This window comes from Quercus suber, unplaced genomic scaffold (genome assembly GCF_002906115.3).
Source record: "Quercus suber isolate HL8 unplaced genomic scaffold, Cork oak 2.0 scaffold_207, whole genome shotgun sequence".
Classification (NCBI taxonomy): Eukaryota; Viridiplantae; Streptophyta; class Magnoliopsida; order Fagales; family Fagaceae; genus Quercus; species Quercus suber.
In genome coordinates, this window is record NW_027069665.1 from 47,180 (window position 1) to 58,234 (window position 11,055).

Genomic DNA, 11,055 nt, shown 5'->3' on the forward strand with positions numbered 1-11,055 from the left:
AAGTGAGGAGAGGGGGGGGGGGGGGGGGTAACTGAATGGTGATTCTCGTTGTAAAGGAGAATCGATATTGCCGACAAGGTACACAAACTGCATTAGCAAACATAATTTTCCAAAAAGATTCAAAATTTGTCTCACTTACCACCCGATTGTTGTATTAATTAATGATTCACATACGATGTACTGAAAAACTTGATCTCGCTATAATTTCCAAATTGATTCAATTACTGACTAAAATGAATATAAACACAGTAAAGCACAGTAATATAGTGATCTTAAATTTTTTTTTAGTCATCGTTCTCCTTGTAAATAAGAGTTGACAATGCCGATGAGATACACAACTCTTGAGATTTTTAAAGCTGATCACGTAATAAACAAAAATCAAATCTCTTTTCAATTCAATTTAATTTCTCGGGTTGCATAGCATATTGAGCATATAATAGAATATAATTACATGGCATGTTGTATCGTATCATTATTCATTCCTTTGTGTAGTAACAAAGCAATATGCTTATTTTGGTACAATAAAAATAAGTTGAATTTTACTAAGTTTTACATGAAGAAAAAAGAATGGGACTTTAAAGTGTTGTAAACTAAGAAGAAAAACTTAATTTATAAATTAAGCTGTAAGTAGTGTGCACACTTCATCACCATTTAAAATACCTTCCAATTAAAATTAGTGTGGAATAATATTTTTTTGGATCATTTAACTATATACTTTTTTTTTTAATGTATTATTTTTAACAAATCTTAACGGTTTATTAACTAATCTTAACGGTTTATTAACTAATCTTAACGGTCTATTGGTTATTGTAGTATATAATTAAATTAAACAATATCTTCTGCCAAATATTAATTTAGGTATTTATAGTATTTTCTAAAAAAAAAAATTGTAGTTATACTATAAAGGAGAGCTGATAATGCCGACTATGTAAACAAGGTACACACACCACATTAGCAACCATAATCTTTCAAAAAGATTCAAATTTTGTCTCACTTACCACCCAACTATTGTATTAATTAATGATTTAGATAAGATGAATGATTCAGATAAGATGTACTGATAAACTTGATCTTGCTGTAATTTCCAAAATGAGTCAATTTCTGACTAAAATGAATATAAACCCAGTTAAGCATAGTATTATAGTGAGTTATAATTTTTTCTTTAAAATCACATTTCTCTTTCTAAAGGAGAGTTAACAATACTAATGAGGTACACAACTCTTGAGATTTTTAAAATTGATCACGTAATAAACAAAAATCAAATCTCTTTTCAATTCATTTTAATTTCTAGGGTTGCATAGCTTATTAAGCATATAATAGAATATAATTACATTGCATGTCGTATCGTTGTTCATTCCTTTTTGTAATAATAAAGCAATATGCTTATTTTGGTACCACAAAAATAAGTTGAATTTTACTAAGTTATACATAAAGAAAAAAGAATGAGACTTTAAAGTGTTGTAAACTAAGAAGAAAATTTTACTTAATTATAAATTAAGCCTTAAGCAGTGTGCACACTTAATCGCCATTTAAAATACCTTCCAATTAAAAATAGTATGGAATATTATTTTATGGATTATTCAACTGTATACACTTTTTTTTTTTTTTTAATGTATTTTACTTATTAGATCTTAACGGTTTATTAACTAACTAATCTTATCAGTCTACTGGTTATTGTGGTATATTATTAAATTAAACAATATCTTTTGTTGACTATTAATTTAGGTAGTTATAGTATCTTCTAAAATAAAAGTAGTCATACTTCAAAGGAGAGTTGATATTGCCCATGATCTAGATAAGGTATACTATAGAAAAAGGGGCTATTGCGGCGCTCCAAAAGTGCCGCTAAAACCAATAAAAGTGCCCCTAAAGGCACTTCTGACCTTTAGCGATGGCTACTATTGCGGCGCTTTGAAGTGCCATAGCTTAGGTGCCACAGTAGATCAATTGTGGCGGTAACAAAAAGTGTCACTATATAGGTACCTTTTAGTTGCAGATTTGGTTTATTGCGACAGGCTTTCCACCATCGCCATATAAGGTTAGGAATTAGGTAAATCAACCTTTAGTGGCGATTTATACATGGCGCTATAGGTGTCCTCATTTAGCGGCAGGCAATAAGTGCCACTATAGGGTTTCATTAAAACATTCCAATAACACTTTTAGCGGCACTTTTGAACGCCGCTATAGGTGTCCAATCTCGACAACTGTTTTTTGGGCTTCAATCGGCGAGTGGCAGTTGTGAGTGCTAATAGAGAGAGACCCAAGCTAGGTTCTGAGAGTGAGGATGTGTGGTGGTGGTGGGAAGATCGATCATTGGGTTTTAAGAGTGACGAGAGATTTTGAGAGTGTGTTTATTTATTTTTTTATTTTTGGAAAGGGAGACAAACAAATGAGAAATGAAAAGTTTGAATGCTAAAGTGATAGATTTAGGCGAGGGAAAGGGGAAAAAAAAAACAGAGGAAAAAAATTGCATTAAAAATGTGTTTGGGTAATTAAAAGGTATATTGCGGCGGTCACAAAAACTACCGTTATAACTAAGACAACATGCCACAAAAAGGCATATATTGGGGCAGTTCAGTATACCACTACTATAGCTAAAAGAAATGCTGCTAAAACACATATATTGCGGCGGTTTTTTATAGTGTAAACAGTTCAGTATATCTATTTTTCTTGTAGTGTAAACAGACCGCATTAGCAACCATAATTTTTCAAAAGGATTCAAAATTTGTTTCACTTACCACCCAAATGAATTAATTAATGATTCACATACAATGTACTGACAAACTTGATCTCGCTGTAATTTCCAAATTGAGTCAGTTATTGACTAAAATGAAAGTAAACATAGTCAAGCACAATAATATAGTGAGTTTTAATTTTTTTAATTTTTTTTAATCATGATTCTCCTTGTAAAGGAGAGTTGACAATGCCAATAAGGTACCTAACTCTTGAGATTTTGAATTTGATTATGTAATAAACAAAAGTCAAATCTTTTTCAATTCATTATAATTTCTAGAGTTGCATAGCATATTGTGCATATAATAGAAGATAATTACATTGCATGTCGTATTGTTGTTCTCTTTATTTGTAACAATGAAGCAATATGCTTATTTTGGTAACATAAAGGTAAGTTGAATTTGACTAACTTATTCATAAAATGGGACTTTAAAGCGTTGTAATATATTGTAATACATAATTAAATTAAACAAATCTTAATTGTCTTAATGGTTTATAACTAATCCTAACGGTCTATCAGTTATTGTAATGTATAATTAAATTAAACAAAATCTTCTGTCAAGTATTAATTTAAGTAGCTATAAAATCTTCTTAAAAAAAAAACCAAAAAAAAAAAAGTATTTATAATGAAAATATATATCATAGAATTCTCCATTATTATGAATATTGTTTCTTTTACACATTTACCCTCCATTTGAATTTTATTTCTTCTTATTTTGTTTCAAAAAAATATTTTAAAACCTTTTTTTAGTTTCTTCTTGCAAGTGTCAAGGATATATGGGAGCTTTTTGTTACTATCTTGGGCCATTGGATTGGGAGATTGCACAGACCTAATAGAATAGTTAGATGCTCAAAGAGGTTTGGATACTATTGTTTCTCGTTAAAAAGATATATCCAAAAAAAAAAAAAAAAAGAGGAAAAAGAAAAAAGAGGAAGATATACGGGAGGTTGCATGTTACTTCCCTAGTCTACAAAGCACCAGGTCCTCTTCAAAATTTTGAAATTGTTGAAACTACATGAAACAATGCCAAACTTTCAGATTTCATACATACAGTTTTGTTGCCTTATATTGAAACGTTGTAATGTTTGAATGCAATTTTAGTCCCACAAATCCATCCCAAACTAAATTACGTTTCATCTTACAATATAAGCAAACAAACACATAGTATCACTCTCCACAAAGACATACACAATTCATTTCTCTAACCCCCCTCTCCACAATTTCATCCACATGTACACCCCATAATATGTGATGTTGTATCTCATTGATAGAGTTTTCTATCGCTGTCTGATAGATATTGTAGCTGATGCAAAAGAATCCGTGAAGGTCATGGCGTCTTGGATGTAGCTAGAGGCACAAGGCTTCAATCACCAGCTTTTGGCAATGGTGGCTGAAGTAATAGAGACCATTTTGGAAGCTCTTGACCTTTTCCAACACACCAATTTCGCAAATTTCTATCCTCTCATTGCCCTTATTTTGAGCCATATCTCGGTCCATGACATCTTTGGGAACAAAGAGCTCGTCTCCAAAGATGTCTTGGTTCACAATCAAGTTGAAGTGTTCTTTTCAAGGATGTCTTTGAAGAAGGAAAAGAGTGGAATTATTGATGTTTTGGCAAAGACTTGTGTGACCGAAGTTGGGACTTAAAGAACAATTATTATAACTACTAGTCACTAACCCGCGTTACGCGTGGAAAGTTTTTACATAAATGTGAAACATATGTAACATATGCAAAATCATCTTAATTTATTTTTCTTCTTCTGTTGAATGTATTTTTCATTTGTAGTTTAAGATGTTATTTTAAGTCTAAAATTATTCCAATCAAATAATTGTGTCTTGTGCTAACCCAAAATAAAATTAATTTTGCTAAATTCAACATTAGCTTCTATTCGGCAAATCCCAATAGCTGAGCAAAAGAAATTTTCCAAAATCCCATTTCTTAATTCCTTAACCTTCTTGAACTTCCACACTAACCAAGCAAAGAGAAAAAAAAATAAATTTGAAATTTAGAAGTATGGACCATCTAACCAAATTAAATGCAGTTTAAAAAAATAATTGACTTAAATTTTGAATAACATCCCCTCAACAAACCAAAGAAAAAATAGCAGAGTAATAATATTTTATCTAAAAGAGCTGAAAGAAAGGCATGTGAAATTTGAGATCTCTTTATATATATATATATATATATAATGGTATGCATGAGACTCCAAATCTGCCAAATTACCAAATCATCATATTATTGTAGCAATATTACTATTTCAATTGGGGAAAATTAGTAATACAAAAATACAGTCACTCCGCTAATTCAAAAACTTTCATCCAACCAAATCAAGACATCTATTTCTTAATTTTCATTCATTGCCAAGTCTACCTTAGGCTTGAACTCAAAATTATTTAATTTGATTGTGTGTTGCGTAGATTTTTTTTTTTTTTTTTTTTTGTCTCAATATGCAACAACAACCAATTTATGCAACTTTAATGTAGCATTAGCACTTGAACAATGTAGTCCAGTATGACATACTTGTTACCAAGTAATTTTCCTTCTTAGCCTCCCTTGCTTGACGTTTGGTTCAGCCTCCTCTGCAAGCTTCTTCCCAATGAGCTTTATGTGTGCCAACAACACCAAACCTTACAAAGCAAGCAAACATTTTTATACAAATCCAAGATATCAAAACCTTCAAAAAAAAAAAAAAAAAAGAAACATATGGAGACCTTTTTTTGGATCTTAAATAACAAAATTTTAAAATACAACCCTCGGTCCATTCATTTACAACAAAAGTAGCAAAAGTTACAAAGAACAATATGTCAAGCACAAATTATTCTCATATAGACACAAACCTTACGCTACCACATCACTCTACACATCCCCATCATATTTCTTGCAAGCCCATACACAACCTCCTTCACTCTTTATAGCATAAGGAACCATATAATCAAATTACATAAACTAATAAGGATGATACTTCTTAAAATGAGGATGTTTAATGAAATCTATTTAAAATTAAATCATTAAAAAAAATTGACAAAGATAAGGACTTTGTAAAAAAAATTCAAACTTGAAAACTTGAATTTAAGTGAAAAGACAAAAGCTGTTTAGATCGCAAATAAAAATTACGGCTCAGTCGATTTTACTCTAACTTAAACTAAGTGCAGAATAGAGTAAATGCGAGTGGATAAATAACCTAACTACTCTAAGCCATATTCATCAAATCACAGCAGTAAAATGAAAGCTAAAAGAGTAAGGAAGAAGAATGCAAACACAAGATAATATGCCGATGTGTTATCAAAGAGGAAACCGAAGAACTGGTGAAAAGCCTCTTCGCTACCACCCAAGAGATAAATCAATCCACTAGATAATAAGTTGGAGTATATGAATAACAAAGACCCTCTGAGCCTAGACTACCCTATGCACTCGAGCCCTCCAAGCTCCTGCTACCAACTAACTTAACGAAGCCTTGTCTTCTCTAACTCTCTGGATCATGCAATTTAGCCCGATTGCATCTACCAAACAAATGACTTCTTCCAATGCTTCCCAATAGCACCAAAACCTCGCTTTACACTCAGGATGGGTGTGGTAAGCGTTTGGTCTATCAACCTCTCAAGGATTTGGAAATGGAGAGGTAGAAGTTGAGGAAAACCACAATGAATTGTGTGGAGAATTGTGGGTATGACTATCTCTCACTCTCAAGGGTAATGACTAGGGTTTTCTTTCTAAAAAGTACTCCTCAACATATGTGGGTAATGTGGGTATATATAGTGTAGGTAGAGACCTAGTGTATCAGATATGACAAATTGGTAAAATAGAATATTTCGGGGGTATCTCGTGGGACTGCCTTACTTGCGAAGCACTCTCAAAAACTAGCTGTCACCATCTGTCATAACTCTTTGCATTCCAGTCATATGCTGAGCACATGCTTCACTTCGCAGGAAGGCTTCTCACAAGCTACCTGTGAAAACTTCTTTAGTCTTCAATTTGCCTTGAGTCTTCACACTCTCTCACACACACAATCCTTACAATAAAATCTCACATAAAATACAGGGTACAAAAGATTGAACAAAATTACAATCAAATTTGGAACGGAATTAAAACCAACACAAATTAGTTGTTATCACAACTTTACAATCTTCCTCTTTGGCTATTCTGGGACAAAACTCCTAAAACAGACTCTAGACTTAAACATGAGTTTTGAAACAGTGGTAAAACTCACTCACACTTAATCTAGAAGTTGTAAAACACTTGCATGTATATACCTGTAACTTGAAACACTCACGCACAAACAAAACTTTCATTAAGCTTATGACAAGTTGAATACATGGTACGTATATGAGCAAGTAAAATGCGATCAAGGTAATAAACACTATATAAACAGTTAAGCATATCTTGATCAGATAGGAACAGTCATTAAAGAATGACTACAATGAACATTTAGCTAGTAAATGATCATTCGGACACACAATGCAATTAAGAGCAATGGAAAAATCAATTGCATGTCCAATACACAACCAATGCGAAATACAAGAAGTATTTGCATCAAGGATACAAGATCCAACAAGGGCACAAGTGTGTAGTACTTAAGAAAATGCAACAAAATCTAAAAGTACTTGAAAGAAATGCTACAAAGCAAGGATATAAAAACAAAGTATTGAATATAAATTGAAAGATTTAAACCAGAGTACTTAAAGCTTTAAAAGAAAGTAATGTAAATATCCAAGAGTTATAAAAACTATAAAGATAAAAACAGAATTAAATGACTAAACCACCAAAATAAACCAATATCTATGATTTGCTCTACTCCCCTTTAAACTGTGCATCACTCCTTCAAAAAATTTCTCCCCCTTTTTGACTGAAATGCCCAAAGAAGTTGAAGCTGCTCAGATTCTGATTTTGATCCTTGCTCCATTGTCATGTCTTTAATTTGTGATGATAGCACAGTAATTTGGCCTTGGATATAAGCAAACTGATTTGAGTGTGTTGCACATGAGATTCAAGCATGCCATACATCTGCTCCACCCTTACAATGAGGCAATCAAGACGATCAGGTCCCCGTGCTTGAGGTTGGGAAGATGGTTGTGCAGAGCCTTCCGGGGTTGAGGTGAACATATCAATTTTGTAAGGTTAAATTTATTCAATCACGTGTTGGCTTTATTCCATACCAAATTTGCTTGTAATTTAGCAATTAGATACCCTGTATTTAGGTGGGAATTATGTAAGAGTAGTATGTGAGAGAGTGTGAAGAAATCCCAAGAAGTGTGCAATTCAAAGGAGTCTTGCGACTAGAATTTGCGACTGGCTTGCAATAGGCAAGTCTCCAGAATGGCACACGTGAGAAGCATGCAGAGGGAGCTGAAGGGTCACGACAGCTGGAGTACTACAGGATAAAAATTCCAATATGGCTAGGCAGTTAGCTCGCGACTCAAACTTGCGACTAGTTCCAATCGCGAGGCCGAGTCGCTAAAATGCCCTATTTGTTGAAAACTGACCTTTTGCATTCCTCATACACCCTACTATAAATACCCTTATACCCACAAAATGTAGAGAACTTCCAAAGAGAATTTTGAGAGAGAAACCCTAGAGAAAAACAAGATTGACTCATCCACAATCTTCATCCTTTGATTCTCCAAATTCCTCTACTCTCACCCTCTCCATTGACATATCCTTGAGAGGTACATTTAGCCAAATCCTTATCTCACCATATCCATATCAGTGAGGAGATATTTTGGTGCTTAGGAAGCAGTTCAGAAGGGACCAATTCATTTTGGTTGATGCAATGAGCGATTGTGGGATCCAGTAAGCTAGAGAATACAAGGTTCATCACAACCCTATTGGAGCAAGAAGCTTGAAGGGTTTAGTTGCACTGGGTAGATTAGGCTTGGAGGGTCTTCTACTATTCATGTATCCCAACTTCATTCTCTAGTGGATTATTGACCGCTTGGAGGACGGCGGAGAGGTTTTTCACCGAGTACTTCGGCTTCCTCTTCGATAACACATCTCCGTGTTATCTTTGTGTTTGTATCTTTCTTCCCTTTCTTTTTACCTTTTAATTACTACTGTGTTTTTATTAATTATGGTTTAGAGTGTGTTACCAATTTGTTATTAATTATGTTTGAGTATAAGCTTGTGTTGGCATTTTTATTCTTGGGGGGTCTAAACGTTCATAGGTGTTTTACACACTATTTGAACCTTCAAATTTCTTCCATTGTATCCCCACCTTCCTCAACATCATCCTTTAGGATTTGAGAAATGCTGGTTCTTGATCCGGTGATGTGGGCTTTGCTTCGGGTGACGGTATAAGCACTAATGGGATAATCTATTTGCACAATGGTAAGACCGCTTGGAATCTTCAGCTTGGTCTTTGTTATGAGACCCATAATGAGACTTGGGAATGGTAATATTGTCCTTGAGTTCCTCTTGGTGATGCTCTTGGTTAGGAGATGGTATAGATATCATATAGGAAAATGGTTCTTGGTTCAGACAATGTTGTCAAGTTCGTCACTAGGTAGAGGTTGTGAATCATGACATAGGCCAATTTCCTTATCTCCGCATTGAAAGGGATGGTGTTCATTGACTTCTTCTTGAGAAAGCCACCAAGGAGCTCCACCATTGGCTCAAGAGAGTCCAATCTGTCATCATATTGTACGAAGATTAGTTGAAATGGTGGGCGAACTTCTAAGAACTCTTGAATGGAATCCCTTGTGAAGAACTTCCACAATGGCATTGGTGGATGACCTTCCACAGTGGCATTGGCAAAGAACTCCCTTATGAGTTCAGCATATACATTTCTGCTTGGATTCAGCAACTTTGTCCAAGTTCTCTTCTTAAACACTTTAGGGATGGAAGTATTTTCAAGGGTCTCCATTCGCACAACCATTTCCATGATTATCATTGCCCTTTTATAGCAGTCGTTGTAGGCCATGTCTGCCTCAATGGTTCTGAAGTCCTCTAAGTCAGTGCATGGATGTTTTGAGGATTTCTTGGAAGCAGAATGCTTAGTGGGAGACATCTTGATTAGTGCCAAGTTAGTCCATAAAATAAACACAAGGTCCTAAAAGGAACAAAAACAATGTCACACAATCATGTTATAAGTGCTGAAATATGTAATATCAATGAAATGAAATGCAAAACAATTGACAATTATGCATGTGTGTGCATGTAGTGTGCATATGTGATGCATGTGCAAGGCATGACTAAGAAAATTTGGGTCAAAGTGTGTAAAACACACAACTAATGATCAAAACATGACAAACAAATCCAATCATGGTAATCTCCAAAGTTTGGAACTCATTGGAGTCCAAAACAATATCAAAATGCCATTTAGGCATTTTATCAAACACTTAATATGCACTTATAAAACTAACATGTGGGTAATGCATGAACATGGGTGAATCTTGCCTAAATACATGTTAAAATGCCACAATTGGCCAACACAAACACAAACAGATCAGATGGGACAGAGCCCAATCAAGAAATTGAAAATTTTTTGACAAAATTTAAAGTTCCCAGCCCTTTTCATAAAAATACCCAAATCAAGTTAAACCTAACATTTTCTACATAATCTAAGGAAATAAATAGAAAAATTGTATGAACATACCTTAGAAAAGATTTGAAGAGGTTTCCTTTTGAGATTTGGTTGGGTTTTTGAGTGAAAATAAGGTTTGGATAGATAGAGGCACAGGGGAGGCGAAATGAAGGAAATAGGATGTGTTTGAAAAACTTTCTACATCAGCCCTTTAAAACTGAAAATACGCGTTTTTTTTGGGTTAGCTTCTCACGAACTTACTAGCAAAAAATGCCTCTGAAGCACAAAACTTTTCACGGGAAGACTTTACTCGCAAAACAATAATGAGACAGTCGCGAAAGTTTTCGTTTGAATTTTGTGTTTTCATGTTTTGCCTTAAACCATTTTCGTGGGAAGAGCTTAGTCGTGAAAATGCCTCCGAAAAAGTTTTTGATGAAAATCATGAAAATTGCAATCTAAACAAAATCTCAAAATACGAAAGCATAAAAACACTTTCAAAAACATATAAAATACTCAAAAATCTTTTTGGGTTTGATTGACAAGCAATTGAGAAATTGAGTATACACATCACATTTGATCATGTACAATCACACAAATGAAATAAGCATTCATTGAACAAAAGTCTTGTGTGTTATGTATGAGTATCAATGATTGGAATAGTCCTTAGTTTAGAGTGAAGCATCAATAATCAATTCAATCAAGTCATACATAACTTGTACTAAGTCAAGTAGTCTATCTCAATTATAGAAATGAACATATATGACCTCTCACAAGAAGATGATTACGTATTTGTGAAGCTTTTCA